Source organism: Parasteatoda tepidariorum, chromosome 3 (assembly GCF_043381705.1).
Source record: "Parasteatoda tepidariorum isolate YZ-2023 chromosome 3, CAS_Ptep_4.0, whole genome shotgun sequence".
Lineage (NCBI taxonomy): Eukaryota > Metazoa > Arthropoda > Arachnida > Araneae > Theridiidae > Parasteatoda > Parasteatoda tepidariorum.
The window spans coordinates 12,617,525-12,640,814 of record NC_092206.1 but is presented as its reverse complement, the minus strand read 5'-3'; the positions used below and the strand labels follow the sequence as shown (position 1 = coordinate 12,640,814).

The following is a 23,290-nucleotide window of genomic DNA, read 5'->3' as shown; positions in this document are numbered from 1 at the left end:
ACTAATGATTATTTCTGAAATGATGGTAAGGTAAACATCTTTCAAAAAAGAAAGAAAAATCCTAAAATCTTATGAGGAAAAAAAATTTTTTTTTTAAAAATTGCGGGAAAATTTATCAAATTTCGTTCCGGTTTTTTGGTTTTCCGGTTTTCTGATTTCCGGATAACGGGTTCTGTACTGTACAATGTTTGGAGAGGCTCACAGTTTTTCCCCCCGTACTTTTGGGGCTTTAACGGACACGTTGAATGCCACGCTAATTTTACATGGCTTGCCCGTCTGGCCAAAATGACTTTTGTGAGTTCTATATTGCATTGATTTTTTCAAGCCATTTTAGTAACGATAATAATATAAAAAAATTAAAAGCATCAAAAATTTATTCGAATTATGTGTTTCTAATAATTTTGGCTTCGCTGGTCACCGGTGATCCCCGTGGAGCAACGAACGAACTCAGTGTCGGTCACTGGTCACCCCCATGGCATTCAACGTGTTAATGACAAAAAATACATATATTTTTAAGCTGAAAAAACCATCTGAATTATTACACAAATTATTTTTTTTTAATAAAATAAATATTACAGCTGGTTTTTAGCTATCCCTATAGAAATATTAATTTTATTGTTTTTGTTTTTTTTTAAATGGCGTTCAGTTGTCATTGTGAAAAACAGGGGTTCTAACCCCGAATGACGGCTTGAAGCCCAACCAGCTTTCGATCGATGGGTATCAGTTAGTCTGAGAATATAGGCGGCTTGTGAGCAATGCTGAACGCATCGCAATGAGACAACAACAAGTGACGTAGTATGTGCATCTCGATCCTGATTGGTTGTTGAAACGTGGCATTTGTTCAGGTGAGCAACTGTTCTTTCCGTTCTATTTCGAGTAAGCCAAGCCCGCCTAGTATCAATTATCTTAAGTGACACATTCAATATTCTTTCACTATATATTTCTTACTTTACCCAAAAACTGTCGCTAAGCCATGTAGAACTTATGTTCTACATGGCTTCAGCGACAAACTAATCATGTATCGAAGTTGCCAGGTACAAGAAACAAAAATATATCAAGATTACAATAAAATACATAAACAAATAATAAGTCTAAGTAAAAGACGTAGACGAGAAAAAATTATATTTCAACAAATTTAATGTCTAAATTTAATAAACTTCATGTTAATTAACATTCTGATTTATGTGGAGAAACTTAACTTTAACATGCAAAAATGTTTTCTCAAAAAGTTCTGATTATAAAATATGATTTTTCATTACTTCATTCTCCGGAAATAATGATGTTTTATTTGTATAAATCTAAAGAGCCCGCATGTAAGTCGATAAAACTTAATACTTGAGACGTTTCAACATTAAAAACAACTTTTCCGAGAACAAATTTACATTCTTTTTCTAAATATCACAAGTAAAACAAAAAAATTATAGTAATTTAATTTAAAAAAAATCAGATCATTTAAAACTGAAGCTATTTTAAACATAGTGCTTTTTCCATGTTTACAAAACGTATATGCCTCTTTCAGAAAATAAACTCGTATCATCGGAAAATAGAATAAAAAGTAAAAAAACAAAATGGCTAAAATTGCAACATTTTTAAAAATTACAAAAAGGTGAATTCCAGGATGAAAAAATCAGCATCTATAGGAATCTAATTTAGTGTTAGATTCATAAAATAACAACAAGCAACTATAAATAGTATGAATTTGGATAGAGCTTAACATATTCACCCAAATACAATATCAAAACCACTGATGCGGCTCGTTTTATTCACGACAGATTGCTATCAGGGTTATTGCAAATGAGAGAGGTAACAACAAACTAAAAATAATGAACTCTTCACGGAATCGATGAAAAATGGTTTTACCAATTCAGATTATTTGAAGGAAAAAGAAAATTTTTGACATCGGGTTTCACGCTTGAGATGTTTTTTGCCCGTTCTATAAAACGAATCATAATTCTATTCACGAATACCGTGTTGGATGTGCGATTGAGACTAGCAGAAACAGGTTGAATCGGGGGAAGAAAATTCTTAACTTCCGTTTAATAAGAATACCCATTTTTAAAAAGAAAAAGTTGTAGCAAAGACCGCTTATTAGAAAATTCGATTATGCAATAATCTAGGCGGACATTTAATAATTAAAGGCCTTGGAGCAATATGTTAGGTAATACGACACATTTTCAGATTAGTCAACAAGAATTTTCTGAGTATTGTGTTTTCATAAACTTGCCTCAAAAATTTCATTAAATATCTATTGCAAACAACATCTATCAATTACCTTAATAAATTTACACATGTTTTTTTTAAAACATTTTATAACCGTCGTTGAACATCCGATCCAATTCTGAGTTTACGACTACCAATGTTTAACTCCGAAGTCTCGTAATTTTGAATCCAATCCAGAAGACAAGAGAACTCCAGGATAAAGTATTAGAAGAAATTTGCCTTAGTGGAGGACTTCAGGGGTGATTGTGAGCCCAAGTCAAAATTCCGGAAAATTTCTCGAGTAAAAAAAAAAAAAAAAGTTTAAATTGAAAAAAATTTAAACAAGGTCTTTTTTCTCAATATTTCTTAGTTTACATAAAATATATTTAAAATTTTACACATACCTATGATGACCTGGAGAAGTAATTGAAATTTACAAATATGTCTTTCTTTCTTGAGTTTATGATTATAACAACTATTTACTGATAAAAAATTAATATTAATCATGAATATAAGCTTATAAAATATCTCTCTGGCTCTCCCTTATAAACAAATAAAATAAACTGTGTTTTTAAGTTCCACCTTTAAAAATTTGATTTCCGGAAGCTTCTGTGATCAAAGATTTTCTGAAAAGTCTGGACCTTCGATCTCCAGAAACTTCCGGATCACTGTTAGCGAAAAATCCGGAAATCCGGATTTTTTCCGGAGCACAATCAGCCCTGGGACTTTTTTTGATGGAACTAACCAGCATTTGCGTTATACATTGAGAGGAAAAGCACGAAAAACTCCTACGGTTATCCTGAGGGTAAGGGGACTTCAAACCATGTTCCGTTTACCACTAAGTTTACTTTTACGTCAGCACTGTGGTTGACGTATGCCAGGTGCGGAATTCGTATCGACCAGCCATCCACTGGGATTCGAACCTTAGTCCGGGTCCCTTCATTGGAAGGCGAAGCCTTTATCATTTGAGTAACCACGACTCTTGTGAGATTATAGTTTAAACTCACGCATGCCATCTTTGGATTTAGATCGCTATTGCGCTTTCACATAAAGAATTCCTTTCCCAAAATTTGCTTCGTAAAAGCGCCAAATGCGTTGAGATCTTTCCAACACTTAATAACTTAGATACTTAATTGTTCACATGTAAAAGCGGTCAAAATCATTGTAAATCAAATTTATTAAATTCAAAAACAATTAGTAAAGCATGAAAGTTACCTAACACTTTCAATATTCAAGCAAAAACTGTTAAAACGAGAAAGGTAAGAAAGTATAGAAATTTGTAAACTACCCATTCGGAAACAATTTTAAGGAACAGTTTCATAGGAAAATGACCTCAGGTTAAAAGTTAAGAATTCGTGTGTAATACATAATTTAATACAATCATGCTTAACAATGAAGTTATAATGATTTTGTGACATGGGGGAAAAAGTTTACTATTACAGGGGCAATAATTTGATAGTCCACTTAGTCAGGTTATCAGCATATAAGTAATTTGTTTTTGCCAATTTCATAATTTATCATTAAGACTAACTTATATAAGTGCTCAACATTATTGTGGTAGTCAAACGTTTCATTGAAATTTTTTTGAAAATGTTAACTATCTGGTTAAAAATTTCTAACAGAAAAGTTCGAACAGTTTTTAAAAAGTAACTTCACAATAACTGAATCTAAATGAACAGAATTATAGAATATTTTGTTTTGTTCTTATCTTATCAACTGGAAAAGCTTTTTGACCGATAAGACATCACATTTTACTTATAAGTAGTTTATCCTTTACAGAGCAGGTAGCTTATCTGCAAAGAAATTACATGCGTAAGCAATAATACTACCTTTCTTTCACTTACTTCGGATGCACTTTTCTTTAATGCGGATACATTTAAAACAAGCGGATAGTTTCAAATGTATGTTACAAATTTTATAAAATACTAAAAAGGTCAAGAAATTTGAAAAACGATATTTATGGAGATGAACTCGTACAACATTTATAAATAATTTATTATTTTCCTTTTGTAATTTTTTAAAAGTGAACATAACTTTATTTTCTCAAGCCAGTGAGGCGTATTTGATATGTTACCCTGAATGACCAAAATCAAAAGAATGTCTACTTTCCCCGGTGAATGTTAACAACCACATAGTCGCTTTGGTGAATCTCCGAAATATTTGTTATATCCGATTTGACATTCATGATATTATTATATTTAGTCGATATTTTAATATTTGCTGAGGAGAAACATTAGTGTTCGGAGTATTGGTTAAATGTATACCGGGCAGTGGCGCTGACTCATAAAAAAACATTGATGTAGGGCATACCGGGCAAATGTATACCAGTCAGGGGCACTTAACTAGACCTAGTATATATTTCGGACATTTAATAAAGCGACTATGCGATTGTCAACATTCACCGGTGAAAGTCAACAACACCAATTTAACAGTAACATATACATTGTAGCAGCAGAATAACTTGGACCCTCACCGAACCAATATTCATTATATAATCCTCATATATAATCTTGAATATAATAATATTTATATATAATCTTGAATATAATAATATTCATATATAATCTTGACTCAATAAGGGTAAAAAGGGCAGATATTTTTCCGATATTGGTCCTATATAGAATTGTTAGACTAGCCTAATATTTTATATCCGATATTCAGCCAATATCAGCCCAATATCGAATCACTATTGGTCTATATTAAAAGCCATTGTATTGTCATTCTAATATTGGTACCTCAGTGCATGTTCTCATAGGACTCTTATTAAACCAAATTTGGGCCCAGAATTTGAATATATTATTCACACAGTATTTTATACACATTGATGTAGTATTTTATAATCAGATTTAGGAGACACTTCACATGTGTATCTATATCAAAATTTTTTTTAAAACTTATTTAATGACAAATGATGTCGGCTGTCATCACTTTTACACGTTTGCCTTGATTAAAGATAAAATATTGTGTATAAATACCGTAGCACTCATCAGAAATTTATGTATTAAAAATTATTTATATATTTATTATTATTTATATATTTATTATTATTTATACATTAAAAACAATAATAAAAGTTCCAAATTAGGAAACGTAGATGAGCATGACACGAAGAATAAAATGAAGAAAACACTGTATTATTTGACAGACAATAAAAGATATTAAATAAAGAATGGCTACACTATAAGTGAAACCTTAACCTTAGTAAATAAAAATGTGAAAAATTATTAAACGTTATTATATTATTTTAATAATAACAATCAAGTTTTCACTTAGTTTAAAAAAAATCATAAAACATTTCTACGAATCTAAATAAACATTAAATTAATAGTTTAGAACGTTATGTTTTTATGTTCACAGAAGATATGCTCATGGTCAAATTTTATATTTCTGCTATCGTTTACGTCATACAAAGCCATAAAATTTTAAATAGAATTGAGCAAGAACTAGATCAATCAAATATTTTATGACAATCGTGTACCTAGAATTTAGGATTACGCTGCCAGGAGAGAATTCGATTTATTACCACATATTCCTCTATTAAAGTCAGATTCAAAGACAACAGTGGATCATAAAATAATTCTAAAATTACATTTAAAAGACAGAATCGCTCAATATTAGGGTGCTTTATATTATTGGAAGATTTTATTTTAAAAAGTATTAACTGTAATATTATTTTATAAAAAGATTTCGACTTGCACAGTCCCAGTAACGTGTTGAGGGGTGGGGGAGACACCTTACCCTGCTCACAGCAAGAACACTCAAATTTCAAATCTATTACGATTATTCTTATGGCCTTAAATTTTTTTACAACTCACGGGCAATTCCACTTTTTATGAATGTTATATTTGCAGATTTTTAAAGTACTCAGTTAAAAAATTGCGAGCAGTTCTGATAATTTTTGTGAAAATATGTTACTCCAATTTTCAAAAATTTAAATTTTTATTGAAATAAAAACTTGTCACATACAATAACTCAATGTGTTACATCCGTAACAATAAGAACATTGTAAAGTTTAGTTTCTAAAAAAATTTTGAACTCATAAAAATTAATAAAAATTCGAGTAAGTGCAAATGATAAAAAGTCTTATTTTCCCAAAGGTCATAGGAATAGCTGGTTTTTTTTTTCAAACTAATTTCGTATGCTTTTAAGTTTGCAAATACGATATTCAATAAATTGGGAGAAATTGCCCTCAAACAAAATATTTTAATAAGAATAAAAAGCTGTTTTCAAACTAATTTGAAATTGAAGGTTTAGGTCAATAAACGTAATAAATAAATAAATATTGAAAATATTTTGTTGGAAGTATAAATATTTTCCAAAAATTATTCTCGCTTTTGTTTACATCGAGATTAATTTTAAATGTTGATATGATTTTTATTATAAATATTCATTCATTTTTAATATTTTTTTCCTTTTTTTTTGGTAATCACCTTTAAGCCCCTCTAATGATTACATTCCTCTTTTAGGGGTCATCTAATCGAGGGGTTGAGTTACCCTCCGGCATTCACCGGGCTCACGTACACGTATAGTATCTCTCGTGGCTAGAATTGTTTTGCTTTCGGGCTAACTTTTCCGTGATTTTCCTCTCCATGTCAGACCAACACCAGTTAGTTCCAATTACGAGTTCGTCCCCAACGTTTAATTTAGAAGTTATTTTGTCTTCTGAGTGTAATACAAGATGACATGGTTAAGGAGTTGAACAATGGTAGTCGCAAACTCAACATGGTTTACCTGTTTGACGACGGTAATGGAGTATTATTATTAAATGAAAACTAAGACCCATTTTAAGTTATACGGTGAATTTAAATATATATTTATATATTTCAATAGGAATCATTACAAAAGAAATTTTATGGACTATTCATAAAAATTTTTATTAATAATATTTTCTTCAAAAAATTTTTACCGAGCATAAACGGTCCTAAAAAGTTTTGCGGCAGCAAAAACGAATCGTTCACAAAACACTATCTTAAAAACGGATTCATCACAACAATGTTTATCTCCTAACAATTTTTATCTTTATCTTTTATCTGAAAATTTTAATCTTAAAAACGGACACTAGACAATATTTCAGTATCTTACAAAATTCCTTCGAAAAGTTCGAAGTTGATCAAGTCTCTAAATTCATTATTTTAAAATTAAAACTCCTTTAAAGACATGGTTATTTCCCCACAAAAACATTACTTTAATTTCCATACGTTGACAAATATGGAACCCTGAAGGAAAAAAATCCGAATCCACGGTAATTTTCGATTCAGAAAATTATGAGTACATCTTTCACAAATAAAAATATGATTTTTCACAAAATGCCTGAACAAGCAAGCCACTAGTTTTAGTAATTTTTCATCAAACCCCAAAAGCATTAATCTATTTTCATAAATTCACAAATTTATCAGTATATTTTATACTCATAATCTCTCAAAAACAGACTTTTCATAAGAAGTCTATCATAACTACTACCTTAATCTTCAAACTTTACATTAAACAGGTGGAAAGGCGACAGTTAAAGTGGTTGATGACTCAATATTCAAGCTTTACACATGCATCAATAATATTATTCATGAAGCTCTCTAATAAAGTTATGAAAATTCCTCCAAACGCTTTATGAAAAACACTGTATCACGTTTAATTTAATGGAATGTAACCTTTACCATGCGATTAAACTATCGTAAATTATGAAATAAATTAACATTGATTAATGGAAGGGAAAAAGGAAGATTCTTTATATTTCCCCCCCAAATTTTTCAGGCCCGTGATCACATTGATAACGCGAGATTCATCCTTCAGGGCCTACGATATTATATATGAAACGAACCTTTCCGACTTTAGTGGTCCAAGATCACCCATAAATTATCTCAGTCCGATACGCTTGTATTGTGTCACGTACTAGTTGGCATACGTACTTTTCAGTACGTATAAACTGGGAGCGAGCCGTGGTAGTTAAGGGGATAGAGTACTCGCCTCCTAATAAGGTGAGACGTGTTCCAATCCCAGCAATGGCTCGTCGATACGAATTCTGCACTCGGCTCGCACCGACCACAATACATACGTAAAATATCCTCAGTGGTAGACAGATAATGAGTTAGAATCCCCTTGAAGTTGGGCTAACCGTGGAAGGTTTTTGCGGTTTTCCTCTCCCTTTAAGGCAAATGCGGGTTAGTTCCATCTAAATCTGCCACGAAGACACATTTTTCCCAATATTTAATCGAGGAGTTCCCTTGTATTCTGGATTGGGTTCGAAATCACAAGACTACAGAGTTGAACATTAGTAGTCGTAAACACAAAATTGGGTCGGCTGTTCAACAATGGATGTTATTATAAAAATTGGTTGTAATAATTTTCATACATTTTATACTCACTTATTAAAAGTTCTAGTTTGATTTTAATACAATTTTATTAGAATTATTGACTTTTAAAATTTGTAACAGCGAAGATAGTCAATAAACCAAATAAGAATTTTTCCTTTTTTTTTTAAGCTTTAGCTTAAAAGATTCTTATTAGTTATTAAACGACTCGCGATTTTTGATTTACCTTTCACATGCATTTGTAACTTATAATGAAATAATTCGAGTTAATTTTGTTACGAAAATGTTACATTTCAAGCTTGGAAAATTGTAGGATTCTCATAATTTTAGGAACGATAAATAAATAAAACAGATTCCACCATCAGCGAAATAAAATGCTTGCGTTATAAATTATGTGAAGTTTTATTTTCTTTAAAAAATAATGCATTATGGATATAAATTATTGAAGAGCACCGAACTAAAACTTAAACTTAAATTAAACCTTAGAATAAGGCAGAAGTTCAATAAGGGGAAATTTGAACCCGTTAATGAGCTCTTCGAAATTTTTCTCTTCCCAAATTTTTCTTCCAAATTTTAAAATCGCAAAAAAAAGTATCATACTGGAAGGTCATACACTGATTCTAGCTTCTAAATTTTCTTATTAAAAACCAAACTGAATAAATTTAAAGCATATTTACGTACGCTCAAATAAAGTTTGCACACAAATCACAAGCATAACAAAATAACAGTTCAGCTTGAATCTCCGCTAACAATTAATGAAGTACAGGTAATTCACAAGTTTTAGGACTACTAGCATTAACCGATCTTCCAGAAAAATTTCCTCACCCTCATTGTAACAAAATATTCTTGAAAATTTATTCAAAAAGTTAAAGTAAAATTTAGTTCATACAAAGCTGTAGTGATAAAATTAATCCGTAGGTATACGAAGGATCTTCCTAAAATATTTCTGGCAATAATTTATTTCATACTAATTTCGACAAAATATTAAGCGTGCATTTATTCGAAAATATTTAAAGAATACTTTTTTTTCTTTGTTTAAGACGTTAGTTAGTCAAAAAACTGAAGGGGAATAAAATATTACCCCTTTACTTAAAAGCAACTATTTAAATACACCATCTCATACATCACATTTGGTCACAAAAAATAATCAAATTAAAAAAATTTTATCGAAAAAAAAAACTATTGAAGGAGTAATCTAAATTCTAAATAATGTTGTTCATAAACAATTAAAAATGTTTCAAATGTTAGTTTACAAAAATTAATTATAAAGGAAACTTGTAGGGGGATAACTAATTCCCCTCTAAAGTATTAAATACATATCCCATAATTATTATTATGACTATTATTAATACTCTAATGTTGATCATGATTTTAATTATTATGATTGTTGATTACGATTAACAATATTATTAATAATCAATTTATCGTAAATTATCTATTATTATTAGTTATCAACAAAAACTTCTATTGCATTAAAATGTTTAACTGTTTATTATCTATTGTAAATATTTCGGACGTTAGCTTACAAAAATTAAGAAACTGATCAACAGCAAAATTGTAGAATTTCAATTGTAGAATTGAGCAATTATTCTTGATTCTACACTATAATACGCATCTTAGAATAAATATGTATGATTATCAACAAAAAATTGAATGATTGAAGAAACTGAATGAAAACTTGAATGATTGAATGAAGAAACGTAAATTAACTTTGTTTATTATCTAATTTAAATATTTCAGGCGTTTGTTTATAAAAAATCAAGCAATCGCTGATACGGAATATTTGAAGGCAAACAAAACCCTCTACTACAGATTTAAATACCTCTCGTGCTATAAATATCTGGGATTATCAACAAAAACTAGCACTGATTGTAAATTCTGAAAACAAATTGATGTTATTTAAAACTTAACATACGTTGAATAAATAAAAGCTATGTTTGTTTTAGTATCAGAATAAGAATATTAATCATCAATATTGAATGAATTCTATTGCTTTGTGATATGGTAATGAAGAACAAATATTGCAAGAGACCATTTTATCATGCAAATTCTAGATGATAACGAGCACTACGGATAACATAATCTCAATTAAGTGAAACAAAATTAACGAAGCGAAAATTTTCTTAATATGCAAATCGCGTACAACATGTAGCAATTAAATGCGCAGTCCATTAATAAATAAATAATATAATCAACAATTATTTCCCCTTCCGTATAGCAATTCTTAAATAAACAAAGGAATTATTTATCATTAAATCAAGCGTACTCTAAAAGTAAACTTGTTTGTAAGATGTAAACACTTATCTAAATACTGGTTCTAAGTGCACTTTATGCAGAGCAAAACTTTTTAAAGACACAGGGCTTAGAAATCAACACTTATGCTCGAAATAAATGATTTAAAACATTTTTGCAGATGTTTTCAAATATATTCATAAAAATAGCAACTTTAAAAACAAAAATTTAAATAAAAAAAGGACGAAAAAGCTTTTTTTGATAGGTTTCTTAAGATAAATAGAACAACAACTAAATAAACTCACTTTAATTAGAATGATTTTAAATTTAAGTGCATTCCTTCATCGCTTGTAGAAAAACACACAAATATTTATAGATAATCATCCACGATGGCTTATTCCTAGGTTTTCCACTATAAAAGCTGTCGATTTTCCCCCACACTATAATAACCTCAAACACAAGTCTGTTGCGAACTAACACTCTACCCACCAATGGAACCAACGCGCAGTCAACTTTTCGCTGTGAAAATGTTCCGGTTGTTTGACGTCACGCTTGCTTCGGCAGATTTCGGGTTTCTTCCCTTCGTTGTTTTTCGGTATTTGTGACGTCAGCTTCATTGGAGGATGTCAATGCGATGTAAATAGTCGCTTTAAATGGTAATTTTAAACATTTCCTTAAAACTAAGATTAAAAGATAATTTATACACGTTTAATGTCTTAAAAAAAATATAAAGTTTTAAAGAAAGATGCCATTTTTGATGCATAAACTTTTCAAAAACTACATAGATTGACAAAAATTATCCGATTAAAAATAAAAAAAAAATTTCTACACTGGTTAAAAATTATTGTTTTTTTTTACAAAAATAACTGATTAAAAAATAATTAATTAAAAAACAATTAATTGAAAATAATTAGATAAAAATAATTAATTAAAAAGCACTTACCAAATAATGATGATATGGAAAATTGTTTCCAGGTGAAGACACCTTACCAGGAGAAATGCAAACAGACCCTAAAACAAATTATTTCTCTTCTGTTACGAACATTTGAGAAAGTATTTTAAACAACAATTACATTTAAAGTAACAGTTACCTAATATAATAATTAGGTTACCTAAGTAATAATTAGGTTAATCACTAAATAATTATTCTCAATAACAAACATATTAACAATGAAACATATTTGATAATTAAAATCCTAAACCACACTTGATTTAAAAAAAAAAAAAATACGAGAATTTTATTAGTGGTTTTTTAGATATAAGTAAAGGAATTTAGCTGCTTGGGGGTCACCTCGATGCGCAGGGGGTTCTGTAACAACCACCTATAATGTATATTTTTAAAATCTTTGTTGAAACTGAGATCAATAAAGTATGCACGTTAGAGATCGCAAATTAATAATTCAACGCAGAAAGAAAATATCCACTAAATCTAACGAATCACTATTAAGAAACTAAAAAAAATTGAATCTGTTTGACTTCTGGATATAACAGAGAAGAGTTAAAAGGCGGTTATTTAAAATAAATCCACGTTTTACCAGAAAATCAAATTGAGTTTTAATTCCTTCCATTCCCCCTTCCTCACTAGTGATTCGACAGATTTTGACAGCGTTTCCGTTCCTTCCTTGCTAACAAATTAATTTGCGATCCTTAATATGCGTGCTTATTTAACTTCCTTTTGGAGGAGGATCGCAAAATAGTTACGGGCACAAACACGCTTCAAAAAATAATATGAATTTTTTTAAGGAAAAAAAAAAAAACACGAAGCACAAACGTCATAAAGAAGAATCTTAACACATTAAAAGAACCGAATGATTAAATGAAATGCTGTTTAACTTTGAATTTTGCTCACTCATATTCTTTATTCGCATCTAAATATTTCTTTTCAACTGCAATATCTTGGAAATAGTTAGAAATATTAATGCATGTAACATTAAATACATTTTTTAATAAAGATTAATTAAGAGAAACGAAAGATTTATTGGTGAATTCATATTTTTATTTTATAACTGTCATTAAACAGCCAACCAAATTTTTGGCCTTGTAATTTTGAATCCAATCCAGAAGACAAGGGAACTTCTGTATCAAATATTAAGAGAAATTCGCCTTCGTAGAGGACTTTTTGATGGAACTAACTCCCCATTTGAGTTACATGGAGAGGAAAACCCCGAAAACCTCACACGGTTAGCCTAACGGCAGGGGAACTCCTACCCATGATCCGTCTACCACTGAGGAAATTTCCCACTGTGGTCGGTGCAAGCAGGATGCGGAATTCGTATCGACCAGCCATCGCTGAGATTCGAACCTGGTTCACCTTAACGGAAGGATAACGTTCTATCACTTGAGCCATCACGGTTCAGAGAACTCATATTTTATTTTATTTTATAACCGTCGTTGAACAGCTGACCCAGTTTTTGGATTTACGACTACTAATGTTAAACTCCGTAGCTTTGTAATGTTGAACCCAATCCAGAAGACAAGGGAACTCCTGCATCAAGTATTGGGAGAAATTTGGCTGGTTCCGACGTTCCGAAAAAATTTGAATTTTGTATATAATGTGGTAGCAAAATATTTTCATTCATACTTGATTTGAAGATAAATTTATTCTTGATTTTTACGTATATTCATACTTGATTTTAAGATAAATTCATACTTGATTTTAACGCAAATTCCTACTTGTTTTTAACATAAATTCATACTTGAATCTTCATGAATAAAAAAACATAACTTAGTTTGCGTTTATCTATTTAATTTTTTTAGGAAGTAAAATTGAATTTTTATAAGTTTTAAATTTTATAAATATATTACATTTCATTTATTTCATGTTTTTTTTCTTAAATATTTTTTGGCCATTTTTTTTAATCCTATTTTGAACGTGTTTACTAATTTTCACTTATTAAAATTTGTTTAAAGAATTATCAAAATTAAATCTTAGCTCTGAAAGGAATACACGAATAGTTAAATAAATAAAGTTAGGTCCATCGATATACTTATATTGATTTGTTACTTACATGTTTACAATAATTTAAAATGTGAGTAAATGTAAGGTATGAGAAGTATGCACTCATTCTGCGGTTGTAAAATTTAAAGTTATTTAACTGACAGGAAGCGTGACGTTTACCAATCGTATTTCTCGTAAGAACAATGGACTTAAGCGACGACAACATAAGTAACTCTATTGAACAAAGAAGATGTTAAAGTAGATGTAATAATTACTACGAAACAAGTTGCTAGCTATTTCGTTGTTCAAAATATTAAAAAAATCGCAAGTATAAGAAAAGGTCTTTTGAGCTTTAAACGCTTTTATTAAAAGAGTAAAACTAAGTATAACAAACGCGCTTTTTTTAGTATTCTGAAAAAATTAATAGAGTAATTTAAAACAAGCATGATTAGCCTTTTGAGGCAGATGATACATCGATGTCCCTTTTATCTATTTTTTTTTCTGGCGCTTTAATTACAAAAATATATTTTGGTAATTTTTAATTATAAATAAGTTAAAATTAAATAACAGTTCGTTAATTTAATAACAGTTATAAATAACAGATTAGTTACTAAAAATGTGTTCGACTATCGGAATTATATTTGTATTAATATAAAAAATCCAAAAATGCAGTTTATAATTTTTTTTCCATTCACATTCAAGAATTCATTAAAAAATGCTTTTGCGAACTAAAGTTTCAATAATGAATAACTGTTTCTCTTAGATCGAAAANTTAATTCTTTTCGATGATAACAGTTAATATTCAGTTTAATATTGAAATATATGAAATCAAAGCATTCTTGGTTTTGCGAAGCAAACCAAGCAAGAATTGCGAAGCAATTCTCCGGGGGTTGGCGAGCGTCAGCGAGCAGGGGGCGGAGCCCTCTAGTTCATTAAAAATTGCTTTTGCGAACTAAAGTTTCAATAATGAATAACTGTTTCTCTTAGATCGAAAAAGCAGCAAATTTGAAAAATTATTGTTTGGAAGTGAGCTGTGTTTAAAAGGTTTTACCTTTGACGCAGAAAAAGATATCAGTATTTCATGCTATATTTCGTAACCATGTTTCTAATTACACTTGGACAAGCCAAGCTTGTCAGCCTTCGGTCTATTTTTTTTTTTTTTTTTTTTTTTTTTTTTTTTTTTTTTTTTTTTTTTTTTTTTTTTTTTTTTTTTTTTTTTTTTTTTTTTTTTTTTTTTTTTTTTTTTNACGGTTAGATGGCAGCACGACTCATTCATGAGGCCACTTCCTCAACTTAGACATAAATCTGAAGGGAAAGGAAATTTTCTCCAGATCCCTGTACCCAAGGTACCGCTCAGTGACCGCTTCTACAGATTTTACGATCAAGTATATCGCATGTATTCGAAGGGTCATGGTGGCGGCCACTGAATCGGAGTCCGATTCTAAAACCACTGGGTTACCAAGGCTCTTTTTCACAAGCATAAATTATTAAAATGATAAATGTAATATTTTTCACCTATTTTGATCTAAATTAAAAAATATGTTTAATAAAAATTCTGCGTTAAAGGTTTAACAATCTTTTAACGTTGTTTAGTTCAAATCATTTTCATCATTTAGTTCAATCATCAAAAAATTAATTTGATAAATTCCTTTGTGTGCCGCCATATTTTAAAGAGTGGCGCCTATAGAAAATATTGTCGATGGAGTCAACAAATGAAGTGATGCAAATTGGAAAAAATTATTTTCTAAGATAAGCACAAAATTTGGGTCTTATTTTCACCCAAGATTCAATATTTCATTTGCCATTTTCCGACTGAGTTTCAGATCTATTCGAAAGTGTATGGCACCCCTACTTAGAAAAAATTACTCTTATACAAAATATTGGCGTTGAAAAAAATACTAAATAAAAAAGTCGATTTTATGAGGCAACTTCGTGACATTATTTCTTAAGTTTCTTTCGTAACGTTAAAATTCAGTCACTATAACTTCAACTTTCGACACACGTTTTCAGACAAAGCTACACACAATCCAGTGCTTGTGGTACCATCTTAAAGGAACTCTCAACTCAAAATAATACAACAGCGTTTTAAAGAACGATTTCTATACAAAATATCGTTGCTAAAAAAATGTATGTTACAATTAGCTACTTTGTAAAATAAATTCTTGTAAGTCACTCGTAATGCAAAAATTCAGTTACAGTTGATGTATAATTTCAGGTTACGGCACCTGTTTTTCAGAGTTATAGATTAATTTATAATGGTCGTGGTACCGTTTTAAAAAGTTACTCTTTTAGGAAATATGGACGTTCAAAACCTGAAAAATTCCCGATTAAAATTTACAAAATTAATTTTAAATTTCAGTCTTATAACTTGATACATAAAACTTGATATTTCGACTATCATTTTCAGATTAAGTTATGCAACTCAACTCCAAAACTTAAAGGACTCTTGTAAAAAATATAGATGTCAAATTTTATAAGCTAAATAGAACACAGGTATATTAAAGCGCGACAATAAATAGCATTTAATATCATTTGCTTATTCTTGCAAGAACTATAATCACTCTATCACTTTTTGGCATGACCTTTCACATGCGTATTTCTCAAGAAAGAAGTATATCTTGAAAATTTACATGCAAAATTATTAAAAATATGCTATTTTTAAGATTTTAGAATATGTTATTTCATGAAATTTAAGTGCAGAATTCCCTTAAAATATGCTATTTACGATTATTCCTAAAACGACAATATATTACTCAGATTTTCTTCTTTATTTAATTAAGTAACAAACATCCTTTAAATACCATAAAAATAGTAAAGCAGTTTTATTCTGGTAAAAAAGAAACTCTGATATTATCGAAATAAGTACACAATCAACAAATTAGCTTATATGGAAGCGATAAAAATTAAAAGCCTAGATTAATAAAGATGTGGACCACTTGGGACTTCATAAAGGAAGATGCATTTACCGAAGTCTTTCGTCTGTTCTAGGACATAATTTTCATAATTACTCCCACGCGTATTGGGGGAAACTAATAAGTGTTCACGGCAAAATGTCCGTTTTCTATTTCATCAACTTTCTAAAACCTGGTGAACTATAATGGGGCTAATTTCCATCCGGTTGTTTTAAAGGCTTTATAATAGGACGATACTCGGAATGGATATATGGGGTTCCAGAGCTTTAGATTAAAAAAAAAAAAAAAAATCAGATGTTTGCATTATTACAATTTAAATATTCTGCAGCATAAGATTGGATATATTGGATACTGATTACTGCAAGAGATTGTTACTTGGATATTTTCAAGATCGTTCAAATCTGCAATCGGCTTCTCTCTCTCAGCTAAAAAAAATTTTTTATAACATTTTAGTCCATTCTTTGTCGAATTATACAAGTTTAAAAACGTTATAACAGGGAGTTGCATAAATGTTGCAGCAAACTTCTAAGAAAGTTAGGAAACATCATCAGGATTAAAATTACAAAAGAATCAATGTCCGGAAATGTCATCTTACGCCGCTAGGGGCACCTTTCTATCATTAACTGTTTCTTCAAATGCATCTGAAAAGGTAATAATAGGAGAAGCGCCCCTAGCAGAGTAGGACATTTCAGTGCATGGGATCCCACACAATTTTAATTCTGATGATGTGCCCTAACTCCCCCAAAAAAGTTTATAGAACATTTAAGCGAGGCTTTGTTAAATATAAAATTTTAAAGCTTGTATATTTAAAAAAAAAATTAACTTTCTTAAAACCTACTCATTTGGTGAGATTTTCCTACCTAGTAGAAAATTATCAAAATCAATGATAAATTCTAAATTTTTGATAATTTTTATGAGCTCAGATAATGCAGAGCAGGAGTAACTTTTGAAATATAAAAAAAAAAATTAGATCATAGTCGCTTTTTAAATCACAAAACTGATACTTTAGTTTTATAATCCTATATATTTATATTCTATATTCACAGCAATTTAAAAAAAAGCATCAATTTATGTGATGAAAATAGCACATCATTCGCTGAAAAGCGTTCTTTTATGTGACGAAAATAGTACACAATTCACTAAAAAACGTTATCTTATGTGATGAAAAATGAAACATAGTTCACTAAGAAAGCGTTTTTCTAGTGATGAAAACAGCACATTATTCCGCTAAGAAATCNAAAAAAAAATTTACTTTCTTAAAACCTACTCATTTGGTGAGATTTTCCTACCTAGTAGAAAATTATCAAAATCAATGATAAATTCTAAATTTTTGATAATTTTTATGAGCTCAGATAATGCAGAGCAGGAGTAACTTTTGAAATATAAAAAAAAAATTTGATCACAGTCGCTTTTTAAATCACAAAACTGATACTTTAGTTTTATAATTCTATATATTTATATTCTATATTCACAGCAATTTAAAAAAAAGCGTCAATTTATGTGATGAAAATAGCACATCATTCGCTAAAAAGCGTTATTTTATGTGATGAAAATAGTACACAATTCACTAAAAAACGTTATCTTATGTGATGAAAAATAAAACATTGTTCACTAAGAAAGGGTTTTTCAAGTGATGAAAACAGCACATTATTCCGCTAAGAAATTGTTATTTCATGCAAATGATATCAGCACATTATTCATTAAAAAAGCGTTATTTCACGTGATGAAAAATAGAACATTACAATGAAAAGAGCACAATATTGGCTAAAAAAGAGTTATTTCCCATAACGACGGGCATATTTTATTAATCTAAACAAGATAACGTTGAAATAACTTTTCGAACATACAAAAAATTAGATCAAAATGCTTTATTTCACATTTATTTCAATATTTATTTTCATAAAACTGTTGGCTTTTCTGTGAGCAAATCGACATTTTGCGCATTTTTATAATTACCATAGAGGGCGGTGGCTAAAAAAAAATTACTGTAATTCTCATGAGTAACTGTTATAAATTCACATCAGTTACAAAACAGCACATTATTCACCAAAGAAGAGCATTTATTGAACGACAAAATTAAACAGCAAATATTTTCGAACAAAGTTGAAACATTATTATCAGAAAACACTGCACGACATCAATTTTTACTCAAAGATTTTACGACATAAGTTTTAATCATATCACCAATTTCTTAAAGATAATTATTAACTTATTACAAGGACATTATCATTATAGTATCAGAATTTCATCAGTGTCGACAATGATATCACCACTGCATTCACATCCATATCAGGAGCTAAAATACGAACTGAAACTAAAAACCTAAACGAGAACTGAAATTTGATCTTATGAGCTTCGGAAGAGGAAAAAAAATTAATGAGGTTGAATCGTTATCTTCTATTCAGTTTTACGCCTCGATATTAACTATTAAAGTGCCAATTGTTTAGTGATCTCATCATAAAGTATTATAAACAAAATAATTAAATTAGGTGTGGGCAAACATAAATAATCTATGATTTATTTAGATAATCCGTTTATACGCAGCAAAGATACCCAATTTCTGTGGAAATAATTGATCGTATTCGGGTATTTAACAATATTTACTAGTTGTTCATATATTAACGACAGTTAAAAGTAATTATTTTTCTAAAATATTATTATTTATCTTTCTTGTTTTTTTGTTAATTCTTACCGTTTCTAAAATGGTATAATAGTCAGACACTGTTAATATTAGTTTCATTTCCCGCTTGTAGCTCACATAGAGTGAAAAAAAGTCTATTAAGTTGTCAATATACTTTGATATATGATTTAAGGTATATGGTGGAGTCGTAGTCAAAAAAATTTTTAACTCCAACTATGGTCAGTTAAAAACTGTTAAGTCCTTAGGTTTAAAGAAGAAAAGATGTTTTTGATTTTAAAAAAATTATTCAGACAAATGTTTATAGTTATGTGAAATGAATCTTATGACAATCATTTAAATTAAAACTTAGTACAAATTTAATTTATCACAATTGAACGTCGTGAACTTATGATTGATTTATGGATTTGATTGAATTATTATACTAATAAATAAATTAATAAGCTATCTTTTGATTTATAAGTTCACAAACCAAATTCGTTAAGCTTAGTAGAAAATTTAATTTAAAATGAATAGAATGCCTGGTTGGTAATAATTTACTAGTTCATGAAGTATTCACTAATTAATCTTATTGTAATAAACGCAATTTTTTAAAATATGTATAATATGAATATGTATATTCAGTAATGAAAATTTCATATAAGTCGAAGTCAAATTTGTAGACGAGAGCCCAGGAAAGTCGAGCATCTCAACAAACGACTTCCCAGTTTTGGTAGAAATAGCATTCGTTTTATTATATTTCTAAGAGTCTATCTATTATGGCAACTACAATTGATTTTAAAATAGAACACTGTATACATTCTTCTATGTGTTAATGCAAATCCAATTTGATTATCTTAAGTTCAAAGTTACAGTTACTAAAAGGATGTTAAAATTAAAAGGTACATGAAATAATGATGCTCGCTTAATTGACTGCGTAGTTAAAATGGATGGTTCAATGGCCTTGAATTTCGACTGACTCATCAGCAACGCCGATTTAGATGGGATTCGAGAAAAGGAACTTAATAAGAGGAAGGAACAATAACTTGCAGACGATACAGAAATCGGAAGAATCTCTCTGAATTGCAAATGATTAAATTGATCTAGTGTGTAAATGTTTAAGATAAAGTCAGAATACCTAAAGCATCTTAATTGAACCAGGCCGTTTCATGAATGTTGAAAACAGTTACCGCTAATCGAGAAAGTCATCTATTCCTTTTCTTTTTTCCTTTTTTTTTCCAAGAGTGCTGACGAATCTACATAGCATTCCATTTGCATTTTATTTTCAGTATATAATGGTGGGATAAAAGAAGAAAAAAAACCATTCTACGGAGCAGTAGCCATCCATGACCGTAAAATGGAATGTTTTATTTATTTTTTAAAAAAATTTTCAATTTCACGAATTCATGAAAAATTATTTTTCAAATTTTATTTAAATTAAGAAGGTATAGGAGTTCCTCGGATTTAAAAAGAAAGAAAAAAGTTTAAATGTTTTAAACAACAATAATAAAAAAAAAAGAAAGAAAGAAAACTTTTCAGTATTATAAACATAATACTTAAAAAAAAATATTCATTCTGATATATAAAGTTGTTTTACTTGAAACCACTTATTTAAATTCCTACCTTAATTATTTAAATTGGTTAATTATGGAGCATGGTAGTGGGGAAGGGGGACAGTTATCACCCTCTGCTCTCCGTTCTAAATTATAGTAGCGTAGTAAATATAATAGTGCAGACTTTTAGCAACAGCTTATCAATAGAGAGATTTTGAATTTTCACTCAGATTTCCGCACGCTCCTAGTACGTGAGCTTTCCGCAAGCTCTTTAGAGAACAGAGGTAGTTTTGTGGTAACAGCTCTGCATAGAACTTGTATACTTACGCACAGGGTTCACGTAAGTACGCAGAACTTGCATACTTACGTGAGAGTGCAATATCTCTCAAAAAAATTTAATCCAACCATTGGGAAGCTGTGGCAGCTGGGAAACTTTGAAATGCAAGAAAATGCATAAATATTTTGCATATACTACTGTTTAAAATTTGATAGATTGCACACAAATTCTTTTGTTTTTAAATTTAAAATTACATTCTTTAAAATGTTGTAAAAATTTATGTAATTACAATTCAAAATTTTTTCCGACTATTATTGAATAAAATTATAAAAAATAATAAATGATTATTAAAAACTGATATGGCGTTATCTTTGGATAAACGAATTTTATCATTGAGTGCAAAAGTGTTTTGATTCGCTTTAAGAGTTCTTGAGGTACAGCGAAATACACAAATAGTGAAATTAACAATAAGGTACTCGAATTTTTGATTGCTGCCTCCTCGTTTATCCTCTGACTAAACAAAAACTAAACTAATGGAGCTATATATTTCAGATTGGGGCTAGATACACTAGGTCACATTTAAGGATTAATATATTATATTATAACCGACGTTGAACAGCCGATTTTTTGGGTTTACTACTACTAGTGTTCAACTCCGTAGCCTTGAAATTTTGGACCCAATCTAGAAAACAAGGGAACTCCTGGATTAAGAATTGGAAGAAATTTACTTTCGTGAAGGACTTTTTGATGGAACTAACCCGCATTTGCGTTACATGGAGAGGAAGACCACGAGAACCTCCCACGGTTAGCCTGACGGCAAGGGGACTCTAATCCATGATCCGTCTACCACTGTGTATATTTCACGTCAGCACTGTGGTCGGTGCAAGCCGGATGCGGAATTCGCATCGACCAGCCATTGCCGGGATCAAACCCGGGTTTACCTCATTGAAATGCGAACGCTCTATCTCCTGAGCCATCGCGGTTTAGACTTGAGGATTAATAAAAATTCCGAATCTGTCGATAAAAAAGTATCCTTGTGAAAGTACGTTTTTGTGTCGAACATTGTAACTCAAAGTATCATTTGCACTAAGTAATTAGCATATTTAAGGTATAAGCCTAATACGTGAAAATCTAATCGTTACATCAAAAGCAATTCAAAACATTCACTTTTTATTTTGAGCACTGTACGTTTAATTATGGAAATCTGTATGCATATATTGAAAAACACATATACGAATTACTTAAAACCGAAAGATCCTAAAGAAACAATGCCTTACCAATGAGAAAACCGTGGTACACAGCGGTATTCTAGAAACATATTTCACAGGAATCGGAAAAAAAAGAAGAAAAAAACTGAAATATACTGCCAACTTTTCTAGAATGTAACATATGTGTACAAGAAACAAACACACTTTAAAGTTTAAGCTAAGATTTTCTTTGGGTACTATGTCGAATTATATGACAGAGAACTCTAAACCAATCTAGTAACTCTCTTTTTTTTTCTGTGCAAAACTTTCTTTAACCACTGGCAGTTAGCATTGGCTCTACGCCAGGCACCCTCTCTTATGAACTTTAAGAAAAAGAAAAATATTCATTTCTCTTAGAAATTGGACAGATTTTTTTATTTCCCTCTCTATTTTACGAATGGTAACTCAGAAAATTGAAAAGACAGTTCTTAAATTTTTCTTTCGTTTTTTTACACTGAGATTTTCTTTTTTTTTTTTTATAGCACGAAAAAAAAATTCTTTTAATTTCAACACAGATGTGAACCTATAAAATAAAAAAAAAGAGGAAAAGGGGAAGAAAAAAAAGAAAAGCTTAAATTCAAAACCGAGACACAAGTTTCAATTAAATTTTAGCTTTTATTTTCTTCACTTCACTTTCCGTTTATGTAGATTAGTATTTTTCTTTCTCTTTCATGTTCTGATTAAAAGAAAAACTCCCGTTTGAATTATTTAATGAATTTTTAATCCTAGTAGATTCTGCAAAGAGAAACTTCCTGAGAGAAAGGAATTAACGCCATTTCTAAAATACTCGATAAAATAAAGAATAAAACGATTTTTAAAAAAATTTTCTTCCTATTGCCGTCTCATTTCTAAAGAATACATTTGATACAAAAATGCTAGCAAATGAAGAGTACAATATTTAATTAAACATTAAAAAAATTATTTCATGAAAGAAAAACTATTAGTTATTGCGATATCTCGCGGAAAAGTATTTACTTTCCAAACATTTCTCCTAAAATAAATCAAGTTTT

General features: G+C 29.8%; 1 protein-coding gene across 3 annotated transcripts in view; it reads right to left on the bottom strand.

Annotated features, from left to right (window-relative positions):
* LOC107455244 (protein draper) overlaps nt 1–23,290 on the bottom strand; it is a 125,210-nt gene that overhangs the window by 83,792 nt on the left and 18,128 nt on the right. Inside the window, exon 2 of one of the 3 annotated variants that reach the window (XM_071178333.1) lies at nt 11,680–11,747. The exons of 1 other annotated variant lie outside the window; for it this stretch is intronic. The gene's annotated coding sequence lies outside the window, so the exon portion shown is untranslated. Of the gene's footprint in view, nt 1–11,041; nt 11,270–11,679; nt 11,748–23,290 lie in introns of those variants that run through there. One more of the 3 variants, XM_071178332.1, reaches the window with a different exon arrangement.